Source organism: Panthera leo, chromosome C1 (genome assembly GCF_018350215.1).
Source record: "Panthera leo isolate Ple1 chromosome C1, P.leo_Ple1_pat1.1, whole genome shotgun sequence".
Lineage (NCBI taxonomy): Eukaryota > Metazoa > Chordata > Mammalia > Carnivora > Felidae > Panthera > Panthera leo.
This window is the reverse complement of record NC_056686.1, coordinates 89,696,610-89,724,389: the sequence shown is the minus strand read 5'-3', so window position 1 is coordinate 89,724,389 and position 27,780 is coordinate 89,696,610. Positions and strand designations below refer to the sequence as shown.

Here is a 27,780-nt window from a genome sequence, read left to right as displayed (position 1 = left end):
GTCTAATAGAGCCACATACAAAGCACACTAATTAATTAATCAATAGCACTATATATTTCCATCCTTCCACCCACAGTCCCTTGGCCAAAATTAGTGATATGGCTCCAACCTACCCACAAGTGACATATAAGCAATCACATCAAACATATGTATGGGAGAAAACTTTTCCCTTCTTCCCTTCTAGGTTCTCTGGCTGGTCTAATAGTTGTATTGACATAACACAGATTACCAGGGGAAAAACAATTTTAATTTTGTATATTCAGAAGCCTCACAAAGACATGAGAGGCTCCCTGGCAGTCAGGTAATCGATGCTTATATAACATTCTGATCTAAGGAGAAGGGGATACAAGTGTGGAGTGTCAAAAGGGAGGAAGACAAATCTCAGGAAGATGAGACAAGCAGACATTTGGTAAACAAATATTTGCCAGGCCCTACAAATAACCAAAAATTTTCTTTGGCATTAGCTCTCTTTTGCTATAGACTATCTAAAAGTTTTTAGGCAGTTAAAGGGGAGATAAAAAGCTCTTCTTGAGTCTGTTGGCTTTCGTCTTCAGCTGGAAACAATCCACATGCCAAAGTGGCACATTCCAGAATCTTGTCTTTACTCCCCCTTGCATGCGATGGTGAGTCTGTCTCCAACATTTCTAACATTTCAGAGTGTTGTATTCTCAGAGGAAACACTGTGAAACAAACATAGACTCTAATTGTATTTCACTAAGCATAAAGCCTTCATGTCAAATCTCAAAATATATTTTAAATCATTTACTAGAGAAATATTGCAAGTAAAAATCCACCTCAGTGCTTTTCTAGCTGAAGATTATGCTTAGCTCAACAAGTATTTTACTATCAGGGTTAATAATGTAATTATGTAGATCATGAATTAAATATATATACTTTAGTAGCCAGACTCCCAGTTACAAGTAATTGGAAAGTTGCAATAAAAACAGCACTTATAATTACACAACAGTCATTATAAGTCAATTTGGTTTGGGCTGTGTACATCTAAACTAATAATTCTATGAATTTAATTATTACTAAATGAAAGGGTACAAAATAGCCATGCCTTACTAAATGATATTTCTACTAAAATAAAAGTTTATCTCAATTTTCATATTTTTGTGGCTGCTTAATATATATTGAATAGCTACACTGTAGCAGATTCCATTTTTCAAAATTAACAATTTGTTCCTGGAGGAAAGACAATTTACACACCATGTAAAAAATGAATGAGTAACGTCTTCATCATTTGGGGCTGCTATAACAAAAATACCATAGAGTAGGTAGCTTAAACAAGAAACATTTGCCTCCCCCGTGCAGGGGGCCGTGAAGTCCAAGATCAAGGTGCCAGAAGATTTACTATCTGGTGAAAGCCTTCTTCCTGGTTCATAGATGGTAATCTTCCTGCTGTGTCCTCACATCGTGGAGGGAGAGAATTCTGGGACCTTCATTATAATCCTATTATAATCCCAATCCCATTATGGGGACTCCACCCCACCCATGACCCCATCCAAAGGCTCCAGCTCCAAATAGCATCACATTGCAGATTAGGCTCCAAAGATGAATCTGCGGGGACAGAAACATTTGGTCCATAGGAATGATGCCTCAATACAGAATTTGACTTTCCTTTATTTTTATAGGGACAAAATAAAAGTGATTCTACAATTTTATTTCTTTTAAAAACACACAAAAAGCAATAAAAAAGTAACTCATTGTCATAGCTAACAGTTGCCCAAGGAGACATGGCAATAAAAGTTTATGTGGTATCCTGGATCAGAAAAAAAAAAACTTTAGGTAAAATCTAAGAATTCCTGAATAAAGTATGGATGTACTTAAAAATATTGAAGCACCTGGGTGGTTCAGTTGGTCAAGTGTCCAACTCTTGATTTAAGCTCAGGTCATGATCTTGCTGTTCGTGGGTTCAAGGCCCACGTCAGTCTTTGCACTGGGATTCTCTCTCTCCCTCTCTCTCTACTCTTTCCCCACTCTCACAATATCTCAAAATAAATAAATAAAACTAAAAAAATAATGTATCATTGTGGGTACATTAATTACAACAAACACATCATATAATAGTACAACAATTGAGGAGACTGGGTATGTGGAATGTGGACACACTTTGTATTATTTTCAAAATTATTCCAAGCCACTAGTAAGCCAAACTATTCTAAAACGAAGTTTATTTGAAAAAGTTAGTCATAACATAATCCTGAAAACCATATTTTTTTTTCAAAATAACATAACTCTTCTACCTGAAGGCAAACTTTGCCTTTTTCTAACTGAATATCATTGTTAATGATGTTCTTGATACCAATACTTCAGTGTTTCATAATTCAACAGTTCATAAATAAAATTTGAAATCTCATAGAATATACTGAATATAACAGTTATGAATATAACATTGCTTGCATCCTTCAAAGTGATGTACTTGAAAAAGTAATGTGTTATAACTCTCAATGTATGTATAGTATTTGACCATGGATATTAGACTGATATTTGCCTTCTCCACCCCCCCCCCCCCAAATACTTATTTCACATTGGTTGATCGTTTAAAATAAAGGACAAATAGTTATCAAATGAATGATTTGATTGGAATGTGTTGTTTGGTAAATCAATTAAAAACTAAATTTTTTCCTGCCCCTGATAACCTCTGCAGAAGCAGAAGAGGAAGAAGCAGTTGTATCATTGAATAAACATTAAAGTAGAATGTAATCTACATCACAGGCAATCTGCTAGAGATTGCAAAGACAAATAAATCTCACCTTTAAATAGTAAGCATATGTAGCCCATCATATACATGTTTTCAAGATAAATTATAACTAGTCCTTAAGCAAGAGGACTTGCCAGCATCACTCATCACACATAGTTCATCCAAAATTCACCAGGTAATTGGGTGACAGTCTGTGTTAGCTAATTGATTTTATCCAAAGGAAAAATAAATGCATATCTTTATGACAGAAACTAGTTTTAGAGTAAGGCGCCCATAAATTTAACCTCCTATGCTCTCATGGAAACACAGAGATGGGGCAGTATCTTCTTTGATCGCCTCTAAATACATGGTTCTGAGACATTTGAGAAAGACATTGCTGGGTCATAATGCTGGCAAAAGTCTTGTTTAGCTTTTAAGGGGATTTACATTCATTTTCAAAAGACAAAGAAAACACAATTATACGTTTTTCAAAGTAAATGATCTAGGGAAAGGGCAGAAGGGAAGTCTCTTCCCTTATTTTCAGCAGGGAGAATTATGCATCTTATTTTTAATTTGTACTTGCCCTGACAGTATCCACATGTACTTGAATCATTCAAAGTAACACTCTCGGAAATATCAGAGGACCTTAGAAGTAGGCACAAGAGATAGATACAACTAAGTTGGTTTGAAGAAGAAACAAGAGTGAGTGAGAGACAAATTATCTAGATGTTTAACTTACAATGATATGGCTATTGTAACAACAGACTGAAAACAAAAATAATTACCTCTCCTAAGTACCATGTTAATATGTAATTATTATGACAATAATTATTGCCCTAGGGTTCTAATTATAAGCAAATGAGTTAAGTGAGATTTCAATACTAGAAGTCCTTCACTGAGAAGTTCCACTCCTGTTAATTTTTTGTGAACTTATTTCAACGTATGAAGTATCTGCAACGCTGTACACGTTGCACATTAGTGTTATTATACCGATGTAACCAACACAGTTAAAATATGGAACTCTATCAGTACCCTATTTCAAAAATCTTTCTTTACTCATTCTAAATTCAGAATATTCTTCTAGAAACTTTATTGTTTTACATTTTACATTTAGGCCTATAAATCACTGGAAACTGAACAGGATTTTTTTTCCCCATATAGGCATCTGAATGACTCATGACCACATATTGAAAAGACCATCTTTTCTCACATTGCAGTGGTAATTGTGTCATTAATCAGTTGACCACATATAGCTGGATCTGTTTCTGGACTGGGTATATATCCATTGTGGTTTTTGTTATCCTGTTTCTTTCATTTATTCGTTGAAGCTTGTACCAATACCACAAGTTCTAAAATACTGCGGTTTTATAATGAGTCATGACATCTGGCACTGTAAGTCCCCCAAGTTAGTTCTTCTTCCTCAAGCTTGATAATTCCAGGTTATAATGATTCCACCTCATGCATATTCTGTGTTATTTCAGTCACCATGTTTTCCTCTTCTGTATATGTTCCTTTCCTCAGTGGGTAGGGGCTATGGAAAATCATTATGATGGCAATAGGAATAAGTACATGGTGAATGTTGAGGGTTGTTGATAGATATTTGCTAATCCCTTCTATGCATGGGATACACTATTATTTGATTTATTATTTATTGAGAACAGGTCATTTTTCAAAAATGGTTTTTCAGCTAGTTAGAGATGTAACATGACCCCTCTGTGACTTTAGTCAGGTTCCCCTTAAGATATCTAGACCTTGACCTGGTCACAGGTCCTTGTGAGATCTGTATTGTCCTATTTTAGCAAGAATCCTGCTAAGACAGTTTAGGCAGAATCACTTAACTTTGATATCTTATCTAATCATGTTCCTCATCTGTCCTGTCCAGTTCCTCTGGTGATAATTAATTGATTAGCTGACAATCCTGGCCTTACCTTTAGCAAGAATCCTATTAGGTCTATTTAAACAGGATCTGCACCCCACTCCTGATGTTTTCTCTTAGTAATTTTCTATCCACTAACTCCCACCTTGTTCTGTCAATGAATCCCTTCTTTTCCATGTTTCATTAAAAATGGAGCCGAGTTCTGTACTAGCTCTCTTTTGCTCTATTATAATAGATTCTGAATAGATTTTGTCTCTACCATCTTACCGTCCAGCTCTGGTTTCTTGAACAGTTAGAGTGCTATGACTCATACGGGATCAGATTTGTCACTGGATCCCTGGACTTCTCATCCAGGACCTCAAGTGCACACCTGTGAAGCCTTTTCTTCATTACTGGCTGACTGATCAGAGATCTACTGGTGAGTCTGACTCCTAAGCCACTGCTCTGGATGACAGCCCATTGAAGCACAGTAAGGGCAGATTTTGATTCTTAAGATTCTGAGTATACTCTCTGAAGATGAATTAGAGGACTGGACTTCTTTGTTTGAAAGGTACCTACTGGGCGGGCTAGAAGCTTTTCTTCCTGGCTGTGTATGTCCTGTGGGGATTTTACACCCTGATTCATGTAAAACTCGCTGGAAACTCCCACCATGCCCCACAGATTATTGTTTCAAGTTAGAATTGACTCCCTAGGCTAGAAAATTCTTCTTGATTCATTGCTTCATGTGGGAATTCATTCTCCAACTCTTGGTCTAGAAAAATCTTCCTCACTCCCTGTGAGTCCTCTCTGTTCTCTATATTTGATCCTGTTTCCTCATGGGAATTTCTCAACTAAGTGAAACCTCATTCTTGAAACCATGCTGATTATATCCTCCATCAACTCTGTCTTCTTCCTTCCCCCCTTTTTTTTTCCTAATGTTTATTTATTTTGAGATACAGAGAGAGAGAGAACAAGTGAGTGTGCATGCATGGGAGAGGGGCAGAGAGAGAGGGAGAGAGCAAATCCCAAGCAGGCTCCATGCTGTCAGTGCAGAGCACAACGCAAGGCTTGATCCCATGAACCCTGAGATCATGACCTGAGCCAGAATCAAGAGTTGGACACTTAACTGACTGAGCCATCCAGGCACCCCTCTCTTCTTCCTTTCTTGATGGCTTGACTTTATGAATAATAATATGGAAATTCACTGGCTTCTTTGGGAAACCTAAGATCTCCCCCACAGGTCCCCTGTGAGACCTCTTTCCCTTCCCATTGCCTCTATTCTTCCTTCCTCCTTTCTCCACCTTTGATCTTCCATTCAGTTCCCTTGAATGCTATTCATATGTCTTCCTCCATCCCTCTTGTTCACCCTTGCCAGACTTTCCCCTTTCACTCCATCAGTCTCTTAAGGAACTCAGGAACCCCTAAAAGCAACTGCCTGTGCAACCGAGTCCAAGCTCATTCTGCTCACCAAAGGGCAAGGCAATAAGGTAAGAGGCAAGATGTCAGGGCATAGAAAACAACTTTATTTGGAAAGCCAGCAAACTGAAGAGATTGTAGACTATTGTCCTACGGAACCATCTCTCCTTGGCACGAAATTCGAACTTCTTTTATGTTAGCAAAGGGAGAAGTGTGAGGGAGTTGGAGTCAAAAGGTGATTGACATTGGCAGACATCAGAGGAAGGCCATGTAACTATGTTGTCCTTCATTAATTGATCTTTTCATGCAGGCATCTGGTCATGTCTTTCCTAAAAATCTTAAACATAGCATAATCATTTCGGTAGGTACTTCCTTATCTCTTCACGTGAGGTAGGTTTGGGGTTAAAAAAAATGGTTCTTGCAAATCTTAGCTGTAAGCAAAATTACTTCAATGATTAACATGCCTACCTGCAGGGCTAAGCAGAAATTTCTGAGCTATAGGTCACAGTAGCAAGGGCAATAGAAGTGACATGGTATCAGATATGCTAAGTTTTTTTTTTTTCCTTATTACACCTGAGGCTGAATTGAAACAAACAAACAAACAGGGGCACCTGGGTGGCTTAGTCACTTAAACTTCCAACTTTAGCTCAGGTCATGATCTCACAGTTCTTGAGTTTGAGCCCCTGTAGGGCTCTGTGCTGACAGCTCAGAGCCTGGAGCCTGCTTCAGATTCTGTGTCTCCCTCTCTTTCTGCCCCTTCCCTGCTTGTGCGCTCTCTCTCTCTCTCTCTCTCTCTCTCTCAAAAATAAATAAACATTAAAAAAATAAAAAAAACAAACATATGGAAATAATTAGAAACATACTGAATATTTTATCCATTCATATGGTCTTTGGAAATACCCAGACAGCTGTGAGATGTCCCCTCAGTCTCTCACCTAAAACACAATCCACACCTTCCATTATTTTAAATATTAGGCAAAATAAAATCTTAAAAGTCTCTTCCATAAATATTGATAAAAAGCTTTAGCATTCATATTGAACAGGTAATCTTAACTTCTTCCATTTGCTATAAACACAATTCAGATACACATATAAAGAAAAGCAAAAACGGGAGTATATTACTGTGTTTGTCTGACTTACAGTTAAAATTGTAGAAAAAAGAAGTATGATCTTTATGCCTGTCTGTATGCATGCTTATGCCTGTATGATATATATATATATATATATATATATATATATATTGATATATATATATATATATATGTAAACTTTTTCTACTTCTGAATGGTATTACCAAATTAAGTTATAAAATCCTTTAAAGGAATAGAGTTCTGTTCAAATTAGCTTAGAGATAAATGAGCTCTGATATTCATGAAATATTGCTAAAACTCTCAGAAACATAGAATATAACTCAAATACTTTTAAAGTTCATGTAACTTGAAAAAATCTTTGGCAAATAGGATTAGTTTAGTATTGTTGGTTTAATTAAAACAGCTATGTCTTCTGAATTATCTCCTAGTATTAAGTATCATATAAATGTGAATTTTGTAACTAGGTTTTTTACGTTCTTTGCTTTTGTGATACTTACCTAAAGTGCATGTTCCACAAAAAATAGTTAACAAGGAAATAACTTGAACTGATAACTACCTTTGTTTAATAGTATGTGTGTGGGGGCCACCTGGGTGACTCACTGGGTTAAGTGTCCAACTTCTGCTCAGGTCCCAACTCATGGTTCATGGGTTCAAGCCCTGTGTCTGGCTCTGTACTGACAGCGAGAATCTGCTTGGGATTCTCTCCCTTTCTCTCTCTCCCAGTCTCTCTCTCTCTCTCTCTCTCTCTCTCTCTCTCTCTCTCTTGGTCCCTCCCCCGCTAGCACTTTCTCTCTCTCAAAATAAATAAATAAACTTAAAATATATATATATTACATGTGCATGAAAATAGTTTCCGAAGTCTTTTTTTTTTTTTTTTTGGTAACTTGAAACATCTAATAACTTAAGTTCAACAACAAATATTCACTAAATATTTAGATAATTTCTAAGCAACAAATTGCTGAAACACTGCTAAGTAGACGTTTAAGTTTAATGCTTCTTATTTTTGTATTTTTAAAATTTTGTCTTTATTTTCTTTAAAGAGAGAGAGAGAGTGCATGTGTACACACAAGCAGGGGAAGGGCAGAGGGAAAGGGAGAATCTTAAGCAGGCTCCATGCTCAGTGCAGAGCCCAGTGCAGGGCTGGGATCCAGTGACCCTAGGATCATAACCTGAGCCAGAATCAAGAGCCTGATGCTCATGAACTCAGTCACCCAGGAGACCCTATTTTTATATGATATAGAGTAGCTGAATGTATTTGGTTGGGTTAATAAATATGATCCTTTGCCACTGTGAAAAACTGTACCATGGGGAAGCAAATACCTATAAAAATTGTGAGATGGCTATATTCATAAAATTACTAGTTTGCTATGGAATCCCAGTGTGTGACAGACATTGCACAATTATCTACTTCCTAAAGTTCACTGTAAAGAAAAAAAAAGTTACTAATGGTTTGTTCCAGAATGAGAAAGAGGAAAATATAGGATAAGGTTTTTGGGAAAAGTATCTTAGAAAAGTAATCTTCCCTCATGTAGTCACAGTCATGTAGCTGGCTAAGAATGGGTGGATTTATGTATAAGGCTTAAAGATGAGTTCAATAACATGGTGATATAAAACTAGAGTTCTTTTTCTCTCAGTTAAAACAACAAAGGTTTCTTGTACTCTTGGCCTGTTCTTAATAGATTAAAAAAGGTTTTTCTTCACCTTTTAAGTACACTGCCTAGAATCCAAGATTTTGTGTCTTATCCAAATCATTTCCTGTACTATACGTTAATCTTTATATGCCCTCAAATATTTAAGAGAAACTAAGGATTGATTCATAGTAATCTATGATCCTATTTAATCAAGTGTTCAAACCTTTTGACATGTTTGACAACTTCCCCAAATCAAATTCTAAATTAAGTCTTCTTGTTCTCAAACTGACCTTGAAATTTCCCAGAGGATTCTTGGAAAATCTCAAAAGGATTTGTTCTCTCACATTGTAAAAAGGAGATGCTAAACTAATTCACTTATCTGATATATTGAATTACATAAAAAGACATTGTCAAATAAGAACTGTCTTAACCTTCACCAGGTTATATTTATATGGGTAAAGAGTATTAATGTAAGTATTTTAGAAATCAGATCAACTTCATAGAAATTTGTCAATACCCTCATTGTCCACGATAGGTCTTGTATAATATTGTAAGTCACAATTCTAGTTATCAGTTTTAAATGTTTGTGCCATGGAAAGAGCCTAAATGTCCATCAACTGATGAATGGATAAAGAAATTGTGGTTTATATACACAATGGAATACTACGTGGCAATGAGAAAAAATGAAATATGGCCTTTTGTAGCAACATGGATGGAACTGGAGAGTGTGATGCTAAGTGAAATAAGCCATACAGAGAAAGACAGATACCATATGGTTTCACTCTTATGTGGATCCTGAGAAACATAACAGAAACCCATGGGGGAGGGGAAGGAAAGAAAAAAAAAAAAAAAAAAAAAAAAAAAGAGGTTAGAGTGGGAGAGAGCCAAAGCATTAGAGACTGTTAAAAACTGAGAACAAACTGAGGGTTGATGGGGGGTGGGAGGGAGGGCAGGGTGGGAGGGAGGGCAGGGTGGGTGATGGGTATTGAGGAGGGCACCTTTTGGGATGAGCACTGGGTGTTGTATGGAAACCAATTTGACAGTAAATTTCATATATTAAAAAATAAAAAAAATAAATAAAAAAAATAAATAAATAAATAAATAAATAAATAAATGTTTGTGCCATAGAGGAGCGCCCATGTGGCTCAGTTGGTTGAGCACCTCACTCTTGATTTAGGTTCAGGTCATGATCCCAGGGTTGTGGGCTCAAGCCCTGTGTCAGGCTCTACCCTGAGTGTGGAGCCTGCTTGAGATTCTCTCTCTCCCTCGGCCCCTCTCCCCTGCTTGCACACACTCTCTCTAAAAATAAATAAATACATAAGTAAATACACAACCAGAGTTCTTTGTCAAATGAACTCTCAGATCTTTTACCATGCTCTTGTCACCACAGATAGTTTTTCTTTTACTCTAATTCTTCCTTGACTGCATTTGTCATCAGTTACAGGCCAGAATGCTTCATCTTCAACAAAAAAATGACTGTCTTAGAGAATATGGAAAGGATTATGACAAGGGTTTGGGGGTATAGGCTTCTGATAGCATTGCTTAAATAACTTTAAGAGCTACCACCCTACTGAGTAAAGATTTCCAGAAGTCTAGTGGAGAAGCTAATGAATTCATAAAACTGCTAACCCATGATCAAGCAGAACACAAGTAAATTACATTGGACTGAATGGACTGGTAAATAATAATTACAATTTTTGCTTGTAACATGACTAGCTCTTTAATGTTCTAAATTCTTTATATCAGGAACTCTTTTCCCCTTTCTCTCAAGCTGTCTATAACTCAGATGTGTCAGTAGATATACTTTTGTAAACAAAAATGAAGCATTTATCTTTCTTCCTACCTGATCCCTCCAGAATTGGGGAACTATTGTGGAGCATCCTTATTTTCATGGCAATATAATTATTTACAGAGGTTATATAATAATCTATTCTTGTAACAGAACATAATTGGAAACATCAGTTATGTACACCAGGCTCTGACTGGAATGTCATATTTGAAAATGATGCATAGAATCAAGTATGACCAGATGGTTTCAAGGAACTAAGGTTGACTTCAGGGAGCCAAAGCTTACACAGCTCTCTTGGAACAACTGGCCTGGTATTTGGCTTATATGTTTCCAAGCCTCATGAATGAGTAAGGAAGGTTACTTCCTGGATGGCCTAGCACCTTCAAGATAGACCTCAAGAAGAGAGAAATTCCTCCAAATCTGTAAGTGATGAAGGAAACGTCTGATGGCAAGCCTTTGGCTTGGTGTCCCAAGGCTCAAGAAGCTTTAAAAAGTCTAATTTGAAAAAAGTTCCATCAAAGCAAACTCATAAAGCTCTATGTGATCAATTACTATTCTTGTTATGCTTATGTAAATAATAAGACCAAATCTAGTAAGACCACACTTATTTTTTTTTTTTTACTTATTTTGTGATGGAAAATCAAAAGTGGGGTGACTTCAGAGAAAAAAGTTATATTTCAATGAAGAACTTTATACATCCTTGCAGGTTATTAGATTATAATCTTGTTATCTGTCTTTGAGCTATTTTCCATCTCTAGGTAAACTCCTTTTACTTTCTACTTTTTTATCTACCTGTAAACTGGTCTGGATCCTGCTTTTTTAATGCATTTGTTAGCAATTAACATTTCCAATTTTTTGCCCATCCTCATGACTTGGCATTCTTAAGAACTAAAATTGCCCTTTTTCTTTAAATTCTGAGAGCCGAAGCTGGATTACTTGATATAACTTCAAAATGTCAACACAACATAACATGTGTGGGCAACCATTATGCCTGCTGCCATGTGGGACAGTCAGAAAGTTCACTGTGAAACCCAAAGGCATAATCAAATGTATTTATGCTGCAAACCAGGAAATACATGGGATTACCACTGCTGTCCTCACTCAAGTATCTAAAGATACTTCCAGCCGAACGTCCAGAAATCTTCCCAACTGACAGCCCTATAGACTGAGACACTAGTCACTGTATTTCTTTCACTTTCATAGAAACTTCTCTCATTAAATGCCTGACTCTACACCATTTAGCAAATAACTTCTAATGCAAAGTTCCAATAGATGATTCAGCTGATCTTTAATGAAATGATGACTGAATGAGAAATGGACTTATAGCCAAAGAAAAGAATGCCTCTCCTTTACTTAACTAGAGGAGGGACTGACAAGACACTTTCCCTGACCTAACTTCAGTCAGGCCTCTAAGCCTTGACCTCGGCATCTGTTCTTGTGGGGCCTGTATCACCTAAATTTAGCATGAATTCTGCTAATTCAGTTTAACCAGAATCTTCCACCCAACTCCTCATCTCCTAGGTGATAACTGATCATTCTGGCTTGATGTTAGCAAGAATTCTTTTAGACTTGTTTAACCAGGTGATACATATATCACCTTAGCAATAAGAAAATACATATATAATTAAAATGCCAAGAGTAATATGTGTTAATTAGTTGAATTCAAGCTAATTTATTTAGATCTAGAAAGCTAAATATGATTTTATTTTAAGGCATAGATTGCAATATAAATATAAATGTGGAGATAAAAATGAAATGATATATTCAGGTGGAAGTTAAAGGAGTAATCTAGCTGATTCTGTAGCTTTTGTAATAGACAAAATCCTGTGAGTACTAGTAAGAGTTAAGATGTATTGAGGGGCGCCTGGGTGGCTCAGTCGGTTGAGCAGCCGACTTCAGCTCAGGTTATGATCTTGCACTCTGTGAGTTCGAGCCCCGCGTCAGGCTCTGTGCTGACAGCTCATAGCCTGGAGCCTGTTTCAGATTCTGTGTCTCCCTCTCTCTCTGACCCTCCCCCGTTCATGCTCTGTCTCTCTCTGTCTCAAAAATAAATAAACGTTAAAAAAAATTTAAAAAAAAAGATGTATTGAGCACACTGTTCTAAGTGTTCTGCAATTATTATGTCTTTTAACCCTTACAAGCACTTTATACAGTAGGGACTATTATCACCATTTTAGATATAGATTTAAAAATAAAACTCAAAAGGGAAAATTAACAAAGTTTATCAACCAAGTGTATTCTGTAAGATGAGGTTGGGCAGAAGTCTAGGAATGAAAGAGAAACCGTGCTTTTAGAAGGCAAGTATTCAATGCAGAGGTGATACATTCTAATATAATTATAATTTCCACAGTCAAATAACTCCTATCGAAATATCTCATTACTAGTTTATCTAGCTTGCTGTAAGCCAGCTCACTCAACAAAATAAAAAGTCTTCATTTGGTGCTTTCTATCTCCTTATTTAATTCTCATTTCATGTCAACATATTTCCCTGTGGCCCTAGAGGTGGTAGCGGTTCCTTTGTCACCACCATCAGGGTATTGCAGTATTTCCTAGTTTTCCTCCACCTTAAGAATAGTTTTGTAAATAGTCCCTCCCTAACCTGAGATTTGGGGGCAGGATAATGGCTAAGGGGTCGTGGTAGAGCCTATATCCTGAGCCTTAGGGCTCTCTACTACAGTGTGCCAGGAAATTTCCAAATTGTTACCTTAACTACAAGTCATATCCAGTCCAGCCAGACCTTAATTAACTAACAAAGTAGACTAATTCCTTCTATCCCAGGTGTTTAAGACAACCCATTAAATTCAAAATCCTGGATAAGATAGGTCCATGGCAAGAAATATGGCCCGTTGAGTCCTGTGTTTTGCCCAGCTTGCTCTATTACCCTTATTATACACTCCACTTAAGTACCTCAGACTGCTGCAGCAATAGATTTGTGGGGCAAAGGGGCTGTCTTCACCTATAGGTTTTTACCTCTCATACTGGTTGTGCCAGGATGAATATCACAGGCTTACAGACAATAAGAATGGTGTTGGTAGATTCAGAGGAAAATAAACTTGGACTTTTAGAGTAATTTCTCCAGATGAAGTTACAGAAAGGCTTTTAAAGCAGAAGTGGATGGATGTTTGCCTCCATTGGTAAGAGGTTTAGGGAAATTTGTAAGTTCAATATTCTTAGCTTTATCTATATCTACCCAAATTTCCTCATCCCATGTTCTAGGGTGCTATCCCTTTGCTACAGTGTCCTTACTTTAGCATAGGAGATTGGAGTGGGGAGTGTGGGGCATTTAATTGGCAATCAACTCTATCTCTTACTCTCAGATTAATCCTGACATTCCCAGCTATTATAGGAGACCAAGAACTCCTTTAAAAATTTCATGGAGGCTCCTAATTGTATATCCATAACTTTTAATTTCATTTTTCCCTTGGGATACACTTTAGTACCTTCCTAAGTAGCTAGGTGACACTATAAACTTAATAAACAATATTTTTAACATAAAAACTAAGTACCATAGTTACTTGCTCTCATAATACCTTGACCTCAACTTGCTACATTGCTACCAGTGTTGATCATTTGATTGATCATGATTATATTGCAAATCATAGACAGTCTATGTCTACTATTACCACTCTAACCAATATGTTACATTTCCTCAGCCAGGTAGTTATCTCTGAACTCCTTTAATATACGACCATCCTAATCCAAAAATTCTATTTGGAGGGTTTCCTTCCTGGGCCCACATTCAGTATCAGTAACTATATCAAATGAGTCGAATCATAAGTCAGATAGTGCTCCCTGAAATTTAAAAGATTCTAGGATTTGCTAAAATATGAACAGTAAATAGGGAAATCACAGAGAAAAATATAGCACATGAAGGCTAGAACCTGTACAGCTGCAAAAAATCCCTATACCCAAAGAATTTAGGACCAGGGAGAGTATCTAAATGCAGAAAGAAGGAAGTGATGTAGAGGAACATCCTGATAAAAGCAGTGACATTCATACAAGAAGCACTAAAAGCACTGAAAGCCTGATATCATCTCAATGAGTAGGAGCAGAAATAATAAATACCCATAATTGCTCTACTTTCTCCCTCTCTTCTCATGCTGAGTCTCCCCACTGGCTAAACCAAAGAGAAATAGAGAGAAAGGGGGCTCAGGGCACAGATCAAGGTGAAAAGGGTAGAAGCCAATGTTGAGAGGCTAATAATACATGTGATGATGAAGAAAAACCAGAGCTAGACAGTAGTTAAAGTAGTACAAACAGGTTTCATTCACAACCTATGACAGTAGGGAAAGGAGACCTTTATATAAAACTGGGCTCAGTTCCAAATACAGCTTGGACAAGTGAGGATTTATAGCCAAGAACTCAGTGAGGGTCAGTGAATGGAAAATTACCAAGAGGAAACCTCAGGGGTAAGGAGGGATTCTGGCTAAACCAACTTGACAAGATTCTTGCTGAAAGCAGATCAGGATGATCTGATACCACATGGTGGGTGAAGACATACATCAGATATCAAGGGTTCTCCAATACCCAGAATGAGGGTTCTCCCTTAACAAGGTTTTGCCTGAAACTGGGCTATGCAGGTCTGGCAAGGACAAGATCTAGCTCAGAATGGAGTTCAGAGGAGCCTGACTGAAGTTTGGTCAAGGAGTCTTTTTCATGATGTCGTTTTCACTAATATCTTTATTCAGATATCTAACTGGTTTTTTAAGCTTAGTAGATCCAAAACTAAAATCTGTTCCTCCTCGAGTTCTCCTTCTAAGTCAGTAAAACAAAACAAATAAACAAAAAACAACAACAAAAAATGAACTTGGTGTTATCTTTGACTCTTCAACCTCTATCACATTAAATTATGTTGATTATACTGTCTGAATGAAGTACCCAAAAGAAAAAATGCTGACTCTGACCACTTACTAAGTTTTCTACTATTACCATTCTAGCCAAAGTTACCACTGACATAGCTTTCTTAATATTCTCCCTGCTTACAGTATTAAATACTTGTAGAATATTTTATAATCACTGTGATCTTTTAAATATATGAGTCCAATGTCATTTCATCATTTCTATTCTTAAAATCCTATAAAGACTTCCATCACATGTAATATAAAATCCAAAGTCCTTATTATGGCCTATAAGGCTCTAAACATCTAAAATACGACTATCTTTATGTCCTGATGTCCTAATTCTTTAGTTTCATGAATTTTGCTTTAGTCACACTGGCCTTCTTCCTTTTCCTTGACCACTAGCAGACTGACTTCTGCCTCTGGGTCCTTGCTAATTGCTCTATATGGAATTCTCTTTCCCAATTATTCGGAGGCTCACTAAACTCATTCAAACATTTGCTGGAATACTGTCCTCTCAGATACCCATGCATAATCAATGTATATAATATATAGCTGCATATGTTATAATTCTATATGTGTGCATTTACATAAATTATGTATGTTAATATATAATAATTATTATATAACATATATAGTTAGTAAGTGTGATGTGGCCAATTGATCTGAACAATAATTCTCTAACTTTTATTAAGATTTAATTAAGTTAGAGACCCCTGGGTGGCTGTGTCGGTTAAGCGTCTGATTTCAGCTCAGGTCATGCTCTCACTGCTCCTGAGTTCAAGCCCCGTGTCGGGCTCTGTGCTGACAGCTCTCAGCTGGCAGCCGAGAGCCTGCTTCAGATTCTGTCTCTGTCTCTCTGCCCCTCCCCAACTCAAGCTCTGTCTGTCTGTCTCTCTCTCGAATATAAATAAACATAAAAATTTTTTTTAAGATTTAACTAAGTTAGAAAGAGTTTTATAAAATCATTTTAATTAAATATAAATATAAAGCACGTCTTTCTCATATAGCAAATTTAAAAATAATTAGGATAAGTGAAGGAGTTTGTGGATTATAATACTGACATCTTGGAAAGAATTTAACGGATGTATTTAAATTATATTCTTATTAATTGTCCTTTAATAATTCATCCCTAGTTTTGAGTCGAAAACTCAGACATTTTTAGTTTTCTGAAGCACTAGGTTTTTTCAGTAGCTAAAATTTACATTGGAACTGAGGCAGAGATAGAGCTGTTGGCTTAAATCATGTCCATTTTTTTTAAGTTTATTTATTTTGAGAGAGACAGAGACAGCACAAGCAGGGGAGGGTCAGAGAGACAAGAGAGGGAGAATCCCAAGCAGGCTCCGTGCTGTCAGTGCAGAGACCTATGCAGGGCTTGAGCCCATGAAACTGTGAGATCATAACCTGAGCTAAAACCAAAAGTTGGAGGCTTAACCAACTGAGCCACCCAGGCGCCCCAAATTATGTCCATTCTTTTTCTTTGGCCAAATGTTTCACATAACTTCTTAAAGTAGTATGAGGCTATTACAGAGACAACATGCTTTATTCACTCACATTTCTTATTCAAGAGTCTATAGTTTGTTTTGACTCTAAATGTAGAAGAAAATAAACAAGAGGAAATATACATGACAAAATACAATAATAATTATGCATAACTTTATTTAAACCAGTAAATATTTTGACTTAACTTTCCAGACTTTTTAAAAATATTTGTACTCCCAATTACTGTGAACTTTGACTCTACACATTTTATCACAAAATATGTAACACTTAAAAGTGTCTTATCTAAGACTTAATATTTGTCTAAGATTTAAAACATGTCATTTCAAACTGCTTTGGAAATGAAAACTTTCAGAAACTCTTCTATGAAAGGCTTGTATTCCCTTTTTAAAAAAGAGGGGGAATATAAAATCATATTTAATCAAGTTTTTTTCTTTTAGCAGAAACTTAAAATTGGTTTCCTCATAGTTACAAACTTATCTATCTTAGGCAGTGACTATTGGGAAGATAATGACACTTCTTCTCATGGGGTTAAATTTATTTCCAAATTGAGCAACTAGGCGGAATTATGATACTATTGCTACCATCTAAATAAAGATGATGTAGATGCTGAATTACAGTTTACCTCTGAGGCAGCAATTAGAAACTAACAGATTCAAATAAAAAGCGAATAGAGGCTCTGTAGTTTTCATGGATGCCCACGTCTTCTTTCTATTGTTCTAATTATGGAACAGCAAATACCAAGTAAAACTTAGTGTAGCCGGGTGGTGGTGTGACTCAGCCTTGACTAGTAATACGAAGGAGGCATTCAGCTTGGGTACTTTTTTCATCACACTGTGGGCTATCTAGTGCTCTGTCTCACAACGTCTTTTTGTAAGAGTAAAATAAAGGCAGTTGTACTCACAGTTCCTGTTATCTCTAATTCCATCAGCATTCATAGTATTTGCTTGGTTCCTTATTAGTATGAAAAATCAGGCCTCCATACTATTTACAAAGAAAATAATAGAAATGTAGACAGGTGTATTCATAAAGAGGCTGATTTAGGAAAAATACATAATGGCAGCTAATGAAATTAAAATAGAAAAGGATGTCCTTATCCTGTTCCTTTATAGTGCTTTGCAAATAAGACTGTAGAGTTGAAAGTCCCATTAACTACGTAAAAAACAACTTTTTTGATGTAAACAGTTTATCCACTTGTTATCTCACTTCCTGTTACTTTCTTTTGCAGATTAAACAGATAATATTTCTCTCCAAATAATGTATTTACAGTTTTTATTTCTTTTCCAACCTGAAAGACATTTAAGAAAAAAACTTGCAAACTCTAATTTTTGATGCTTAGAACATGTATAACAAACAATATATATGAATCTACTCTGTGCAATAATATTCTCCAGGTTTTATTTAAAAATCATTGCACTTGCCAAAAAATCATTTGTCTAAATTATTAACAGATTATAATTTTGAGTCAATAATGTTAATAATCTGAGTCACTGGTTTTGAAAAGAATGAAGATTACTAATTTATTGACCCAGTGTTATACACACAATATAATAAAATAGTGTCTGTTTAAACAGCCTACCATCTTCCCAACTAGCCATCTTAAAGTCCTTTATTTTAGCCTGTTCATTACTCATATACTAACAACTGTGTATACGATGGGGCATGAATATATATATCTCAGCAAGATTTTTGAGTTCAAATTAAAAGTAATCAAATGATAGTCATCAGATTATTTGCTGTAAAAATCTATCACTAGGAAAAATTTGTCTCTGCACTGTTCCACCTTCAGTGGTTTCCCAAATAAAAACTTATTGCCAGAAATTATGTACATTTTGTAGGCCAGTGTATATGCTGAATAAATCATGTCTTCTATAGCTGTTGTCTTCTGTATTATTTTAGGATGTACCATGTTTTTTATAAATATCTAAAATATGTAAATTTCTTCTCTGAATGTGTGATTAGTTCCTTTCTAGCCAAAGGAGACTTCCCCCATGATCAAATTCAATCATTTTTCTATGTTTTGGAATTCTGCCTGAAAATGCTTATTTTTATTTATGAAAGATGTGCCAGAAGATCTGCAAGAGCAATTTTGTAACACTTATAAGCATATTTTTTCCAATTTGAAATTGAGCTTACAGCTAGAAGTAGCAGAACAAATGTAAAAAATATCATTATGAATTTGTAAATGCTGTGAATTCAATAGCATGGTTAGAAAATGAATGGCAATACTTTGGCGATATTGTATTTTAATATCACACTAAGAGTGGACAGAATGTGTTTATTAAGTAAAAACTGAAATATATCTGGAATATGTCATTCCAAACGTTGTTCACTGAGCACACAAGAGTTTATATTGAAAAATATTGGAAACTGAGGCTGAATAAATTGCATACATTGAGATGATCCTACAGATTTTTATTTTTAATTTTTTAATACAGTGTGACAGTCATTGATTTATTGTCCCTCAGCTATAAATTCATCCTTTTTGCCTGCTCCGTGAAAATGAATCTGATGCCCCTAAATATTTTCCTGTTAGCACCTGACACTGAAGCTTTATCAGTAGAAGAAAGTGGAGAGAAACTACAGAGTGGAGTCTGTTTCTTGTTACTGTTGTGCTCCTCTGGCACCCTCCTGCAGTGTGCTGGGCTTTCGCGAACACCGGGCTCCTGTAGTGCTCACGGATTCTCCACTGCCTGGCTTCGGCTATGTGTGGAGAGCAACAGCTTCTAGAGACCAGCAGTTTCTTTGACACCTTTTCCAAACATTTCTGTAGCAAAGTGGCCCTTGTGAGACACTCCCCCAAGAAAAGCTTTCATTAGCACTCTAGAGAGCAAATTTCTGGCAAGTTTACTGCAGTGACTTCTCTTTTAGTGAGCCACAATTCTGCCTCTCCACAGGTCTTGATATAAGACCCATGTGTGTGTTTTGAGAGGAGAGTGCTATTTCTTGAGTGCTCTGTCTCAGCCCGAGGCAGGATACCTGTTCTATTATTTGTTATTCCTATAGTCAGTGAACTTACTAGAGATTCTGGAGTAAATATGTTTGCTTGTGTAGCTAGATGTCACTCTTTCAGCTAACTTGGTTGGCTGATTGAAATTTGGACTCAGGAGTAGTTAATGAGACTGAATTGTCAGAGCAGTCCTAGCATACTGTGGAGAATGAAGTGCAAAGACTTAGGGATGTAGGAAAGCTGAACTGAATTTAACATCTAATATTCAATTATGGATGTGATGTAGTTTTTGGAGCAAATCAACTCAGCCATTGTTTTAGTTTCTTCATTCTGCTTTAACAAATTACCAAAAACTTAACGAATAAAAACAACAAAAATGTATCATCTTACAGTTCCTGGGATCAGACATCCAAAATCAGTCTCAATGGGCTAAAATCAAGTGTCTGCAAGTCTACATTCTTTCTAGAGGCTCCAGGCAACAATCTTTTCCTTTTCTTTTCCAGCTTCTAGAGGCCATCTGTATTCCTTGGCTTGTGGCCACTTCCTCTATCATCAAAGCTGACTGATTTGGCTTCCTAACTGACTTTGGCTTCTGGTATCACATCTCTCTCTGATTCTGATCCTTCTTTCACCCTCTTATAAAAACCCTGTGACTACATTAAGCCCATGTGAATAATTGAGGATAATTTTCTCATCTCAAGATACCTAACTTAATCACATTCACTATGCCCCTTTTGTAAAGTAACATTTTCATAAGCTTCAGGATTAAGATTTGGGCATCCCTGAGGTACTATTATTTACTTTACCACAATTTCTGACACTTGGTATGCAACTATTGACCCAGCTAATCCCTTTTTTCTCTTTACCAAGTTGCAGGGATTGCCAGGAGCAGTTTGCATTTACCTGCAGGGCCACTGGTGTAGTTCTAGAAGATTGATTCAGGACTGTGTTAATTCTACTTGCCATAATGCAGTCTATAGATTTTGATCATCTTGACAATCCACAAACACCTAAGTGGTCCACTATCCTAATGACATTATGCTGATTGGATCTGATGACCAGGAAGTAGCAGGTGCATTATGCAAAGAAGAGGATAGAAGATATACTCACAGATTTCATGAACCTGTCTCTGTAGGGTAGTTTCTTGTATCAACAGTCTAGAGCATGTCAAGAAATCCCCTCCAAAGAGAACAAGTTGCTGCAACTTTCACTGTGTACCAAGAGAAAAGAGGCACAATACTTGACAGGCCATTTTGGATTTTTGTGTAACATATACTGTGTTAATCTGACTCATCTAGAGTTACCCATAAGGTTTCCGGTTATAAGTAGGTACCAGAACAAGAGAAGACTCCTTATCACATTCAGGCATCAGTATAAGCCATTCTACCTCTTGGGCTTCATAATGTAATAGATTTAATAATACTTGCATATAAGTATGTTGTATGGGCCTCCAGCAAACCAAAAGTAGGAAAATTGCAGGGAAGACCTTTAGGATTTTGGAAGAAAACCTATTCTTTTCATTGAAAGATAACTAGTTTCCTTTTGAGAAATAGATACAGACTTTCTACTAGTCTTGTTAGAGATTGAAAGCCTAACCGTGGAACCTCAAGTGACCAAGACATCTAAGACTCATGTCATTTCACACAGCATTGAGTATGACCAAGTAACTCATTTCAGATCAAAGGAAGTACAGCAATGGGCTCATATTTGTGCATTTAATTGATTTTACCATATACCCAATCAATTGAAGAAGCTAGCCTAATTGAAAGGCACAATGATATATTGAAGACTCATTTTGTTACCAGTTGGGAGACAACCGCTTAAAAGAACAAAATTCTATTTACAGGACTCAGCATATGCTTTTAATCAGAATTCTGTAAGATGTGGAAGTGTGAGTGGAGTCTGTCATATTATACCTAGAACTCACTTACGGAATATTTTTTTCTTACCTGGTAACTTTGAGCTGTTTCTTTGGAGACATTAATTATCAAGATGGGATGATTCCAACAAAAGGCACACAACAATGATTCCACTAAACTGAAAGATGAGATCACCTCCTGGACATGTAAGGATTTTTCTGCAACTAAGCTAACAAGAAAAGGGGGTATTAATTTGCTGGCCTGCACAATTGACCCTGTCTGCTAAGTGAAAATATGTTCTACACAATAAACACAAGGCAGCCTGCATCTGTATTCCAGGGGATTCTCTATGGTACTTCCCAATACGTCCATGTCCAATGGTAAAGGTTTATGGAAAACTATAGCAATCAAAAAAAATCAGAACATTGAGGGCTTGGGCCTTTCACAGATATAGAATGCTAAACAGCAAATATTCTTCCAGAAGACAGAGGAAATACTGAAAGAGTAGTTGAAGAAAAGAGACATAGTTGTCAATTAGGACCTCATGAGTAATTACAGAAATGAAAACTATACGAGCTTTGCATATTTTCAAATTTCCTACATGTATTTATTTGTATATATTAGCCATTGTGTTTGCTTTCTTCAGTTCTCCATTAGAAACCTCCCTATGAAGAGCTTTCTCCAATATGTTAAAGGGCAGGTTTCTGGCAAGCTCCAAAGGATGGGTTTCCAGGGAATTCCAGTCATACAGCCAAACAGTGACAACGCTGCCATTCTGCAAGGCACAGTTTTGCAAACTCCAACACATTCTGGCTCTTTGAAATGTATGCAGTTCCCTATTTCAACCCTATTGGAAATGACTGCTTCTATATCTGTTAGAAAATTCTTCAGAGTTATGTTTACTTCTTTTTTTTAATTTTTAAAAAGTTTATTTATTATTGAGAGACAGAGAGACACAGAGCGTGAGCAGGGGAGGGGTAGAGAGAGGGGGAGACACAGAATCGGAAGCAGGCTCCAGGCTCCAAGCTGTCAGCACAGAGCCCTATGCGGGGCTCAAACTCATAAACTGCGAGATCATGACCTGAGAGGAAGTCGGCCACTTAACCAAGTGAGCCACCCAGGCGCACCTGAGTTATGTTTACTTCTTACTAGCCAATTTATCACATATCAATCCAACTCCTATTGTAGTTTATCATTCTTTATATGATTCTGTTCAAACCACTGTGCGGCTCTCTCTCTCTGGGTAAGTCAAAGATTTATACATATGACAAAATACATTGATTGATTTGGTAATGGTAAACTGACCTGGCATTCTTGGTATTAACCCCCTATGGTCATGATACACTATTCTTTTAAGTATTGTTGGATTCAATTTGCTAATTTTATATTGCAAATTTTGCATCCATGTTCAGGTAAGATATTGGCATGAAGTTTTATTTATAGTATCTTTAGCAATGGTATCAGTGTAATGTTATAGGTGTAACGCTGATCTCATGAAATACATTAGAAAGTACAATTTACTTCAATTTTCTGAAGAGTTTGTGTAGAATTGGTATTATTTCTTCTTTAAATGTTCAGCAAAATTCACCAATAAAAATTTTTTGGTTTGACGTTATTTGTGTCATATAACTTTTAACTATAAATTCAATGTTTTTTATAGATATAAAACCATTCAGATTATCTATTTCTTCTTGAATGAGCTTCGGTAGTCTGTGCCTTTCAAGGACTTTTTTCTATTTCATCTAAATTGTCTTATGTATTAGCAAACATTGTTCAGTACTTCCTTATTATTCTTAGTGTATGTGTAGAAATTGTAATGGTGTCACCTATCCCATTCCTGATATTGGTGAATTTGTGTTTTTTCTTTATTTTCATTATCGGTCTCTTTAGAATGTAATCAACTTTGAATTTTGTTGATTTTCACAAAGAGCCATTGATTTTTTCCTTTTATTTTTTTTTTCAATCTTGTTGTTTTCTGCACTGATTTAAAGTTAGTTGTTCCCCAGAGCCTGGGTGGCTCAGTGGGTTAAGAGTCCAACTTCAGCTCAGGTCATGATCTCAGAGTGGGTTTGAGCCCCAAGTCGGGCTCTGTGCTGCCAGCCCAGAGCCAGGAGTCTGCTTTGGATTCTGTGCCCCTCCTCTGTTCTCACTGTCTCTCTCTCTCTCTCTCTCTCTGTCTCAAAAAACATAAAACAAAAACAAAAACGAAACAAAACATTAAAAAAAATTTTAAGTTAGTTGTTCCTCAGAGAAAACCTGCAGAAACAACTTAACAGAATGGCACTAAATTCATATCTATCAAAAATCACGCTGAATATAAATGGACTATATGCTCCAATCAAAAGAATGGGGCATCAGAATAGATTAAAAACAAAAACAAAAACAAAAACAAGACCCTTCCACTGCCTACAAGAGACTCATTTAAGATCTGAAAACAACTGCAGATTGAAAGTGAGGGCATGGAGAAATATTTATCATGTTAATGGACATCAAAAGAAAGCTAGAGTAGTCATACTTATATCAGGCAAACTAGATTTTAAACCAAAGACTGTAAGAAGAGATGAAGATGAACACTGTATCATAATAAAGGGGTCTATCCAACAAGATCAAACAATTGCAAATATTTATGCTCCCAGTTTGGAAGCCCCCAAATATATAAACCAATTAGCAACAAACACGAAGAAACTCATTGATAATAAAACAATAATAGTAGGGTACTGTAACACCCCACTTATAGTAATGGGCGGATCACCTAAGCAGAAAATCAACGAGGAAACAATGGCTTTGAATGACACCCTGGACCAGATGGATTTAACCCCTATATACAGAACATTTCTTCCTAAAGCAGCATATTACACATTCTTTTTGACTGCACATGGGACATTATCCAGAATAGATCACATACTGACTCACAAATTAGTCCACAACAAATAAAAAACAAAACAAAACTGACATTATATCATGCATATTTTCAGATCAGAACACTATGAAATTTGAAGTCAATCACAAGACAAAATTTTGAAAGACCACAAATACATGGATGTTAAAGAACATCCTACTTAAAAATTAATGGGTTAACCAGGAAATTAAAGAAATGAAAAAAAAAATACATGGATTTGGAAACAAGTGAGAATGAAAACATGATGGTCAAAAACCTTTGGGATGCAGCAAAAGTGGTCATAAGAGGAAGTATATAGCAATACAGGTCTACCTAAAGAAGCAGAAAAGTCTCAATATACAACCTAACCTTATACCTAAAGGAGCTAGAAAAAGAACAGCAAATGAAGCCTAGCCAACAGAAGAAAGGAAATGCTAAAGATTAGAGCAGAAATAAATTATATAGAAACAAAAAAAAAAAAACAAACAAAACCCAGTAGAACAGATCAATGAAACCAGGAGCTGGTTCTTTGAAAGAATTAACAAAATTGATAAACCTCTAGGCTGGCTTACCAAAAAGAAGAGAGAAAAACTCAAAAAATAAAATCACAAATCTCTGAGAGGAGAGATCACAACCAATACCACAGAAATACAATTATAAGAGAATATTATGAAAAGATATATCCCAACAAATAGAGCAATATGGAAGAAATGGATCAACTCCTAAAAACATATATACTACCAAAGCTGAAACAGGAAGAAAGAGAAAATTTGAACAGACCCATTACCAGTAAACCAGCAAAGGAATTGAATCAGTAATCAAAATTCTCCCAAGAAACAAGTCTAGGGCCAGATGCCTTCCCAGGGGAAATCTACCAATCATTTAAAGAAGAGTTAATACCTATTCTCAAACTGTTCCAAAACATAGAAATGGAAGGAAAACTTCCAAACTAATTCTATGAGAAGAGAATGACATGGAAATACATAGCTAATTAACCTTCTCTATCTGATTAAACAGGAATGTTATATTATATATGTCAATAGAGTATTTAGGGAAAATGCTAGAACAGTTGCCAAAAATGATAACATTATTATATGCTAACCACTTTGAATGTATGATAGGTAAATGTAACTTTAAGCATTTAAAAGAAAATTAGCTTAAAAACTTAATATTAATTCCAAGTTTAACAGAAAATTTCTTACAACTATTACTATTTCTGAATTACTATTGTTTTTTTATTCACTTGCTAATAAAACATTTGGAGACAAAACAAATAAGAACCTAATATAAAGATTTTCTGTAGATACTGAAAGTAATCACTTGTACGCTCAATATAAATAAATTACCTATAATATAATTTATAGTAATAAGCATAAAATATGCAACTGAAGTGATTAATCACTTAAATAAAATTAATGCTTAACACTGTGTTTATTTTATGCCGCTATACCTTTATTACAACTTTAATTTGATTATGGTTGTAATGAAGATAATGCTATTATATGCAACAAATGCCATTAGTGCTAATAGCTGATAACATATTCCATGATAAGAAACATTTGAGGTACTATTTAGATTTCCAAAAGCTCTACACCTATTTATAATATTAAAACAAGAGCAACTGCACCGATAAATAGTGTTTCTTTCGCAGTGATAGTTATTTTCTGACTTTGGTTTAAATTTTATCTTTCAACTCAAATTGCCTATCAGAAAATTGCTAATGCAATTTTGAATAAACAAAACAATTTATATATGCTCACATTTTTTGTGAATAATCGTCAAGGAAATTCTTCAAACTAAATGGATCACATTATATATATATAAGCCTTCTTCACATCAACCAACATATAGGTATCAAAGTGATATAAAATAGATTAGGTTGCATCTCAAGAAATAGAATGATGCTATTAAATTCAAGAAAAACATTATAGTAACTACGTAGAATGAGAAGTGCAAATCTGTGATACACAGATTAATGTAGAAATAAAGTTCCTTAAATATCCAATGCTTTTGAGCCAATTACAGGGGATCCCTATCCAGTGCAGAATTCAGCAGAGTAAAACCCATGGGGGGGAAAAAAAAAAAAAAAAAAAACAAAAAACAAAAACCTGACCAGTGGCTTATTTGTGTAAATAAAGTTTTATTGGAACACAGTCTCACTCATTTATTTACAATCAACTGTATTGTCTAGAGCTTATTTCACACTACAGTAGCAGATATCATACGGCTCTCAAAGCTTAAAATATTTTCTATCTGGCTCTTTGCAGATCGCTGATCTAGAGCAATTCTTGGGCAAATAACTTACTTGGCAGCTCCCAGATTGATTAATATTTCTCTCTTTCCCTCTTTTTCTTTTCCTTCCCTTCCCTTCCCTTCCCTTCCCTTCCCTTCCCTTCCCTTCCCTTCCCTTCCCTTCCCTCCCCTCCCCTCCCCTCCCCTCCCCTTCCCTTTCTTTTCTTTCTGTTTTGCTCATTCCTCAACCAATTCTCATTATGCCTTTATTGTCTGGATTTCATAATTTGTAATTAAGTCCTGCATCTTGGGTTTTGGATTTCCTTATACCTACAAAAATTAGGAGGGCTATGTACCTGACTAGGTCTCATTAAAGCTGAGCAATGACAGGTCTACGAAATAGGCAGACACAAATAAAATCCTTAGTGGATGTTATGTGATTTTCCTGAGAATGCAGTTCGTGAGAACTGAAAAAAAAACAAAAACAAACAAACAAAAAACATGAGTAACACATTGGTGGAATATTTAAATATACATAAGACAGGTAGATTGTTTTCTTTACTGTATCTACTTTCTTTTATATTAGTTTTGCAAGAGAATATAATAAAATATTTCCTTGCTAATTTTTATTTGGCATTTTAAACACGAAGTCTGAGAAAATTATTTTTTTCAAGTGGTGTGTTGATCAAAACAAGCTACGTTTTGCTATAGCAATAAACTGCTCCCAATTCTCATCAGTTTTAAAACAATAATGTTCATCATTTATATTAAATGTTAATTGTGGGTCAGCTTTTGCTCTGCTTTACAGCACTTTCATTCCATATTTGCTATGAGCAAAGCACCCCCTATCTGCAACATTGTAGGACTTGTGGAAAAGACACATGGCAAACCAATCACTGCTTCTTAAAGCATCAGCTCTGAAATGCAAAAAAAAAAAAAAAAAAAAAAAGTTACCTGGGCATACTCCTAGCTTCAAGAGCAACAGGAAATATAATTGTCCTACAGGCAGAGAAACTAGCAAGCCTTCTCCAGGAACACAATGCATGTATCTATAT

General features: G+C 35.9%; 1 long non-coding RNA gene across 2 annotated transcripts; it reads right to left on the bottom strand.

Annotated features, from left to right (window-relative positions):
- Positions 1 to 189: 189 nt before the first annotated feature.
- LOC122227272 lies at positions 190 to 27,186 on the bottom strand. Of its 2 annotated transcripts, XR_006205949.1 has the most exons (5): positions 27,082 to 27,186; positions 21,706 to 21,844; positions 20,867 to 20,966; positions 17,711 to 17,790; positions 190 to 680 (listed from the first exon to the last, which is right to left on the bottom strand). It is a non-coding gene; the product is annotated as an uncharacterized LOC122227272 (long non-coding RNA). The 2 variants fall into 2 exon arrangements; XR_006205948.1 differs by lacking the exon at positions 20,867 to 20,966.
- Positions 27,187 to 27,780: the final 594 nt, after the last annotated feature.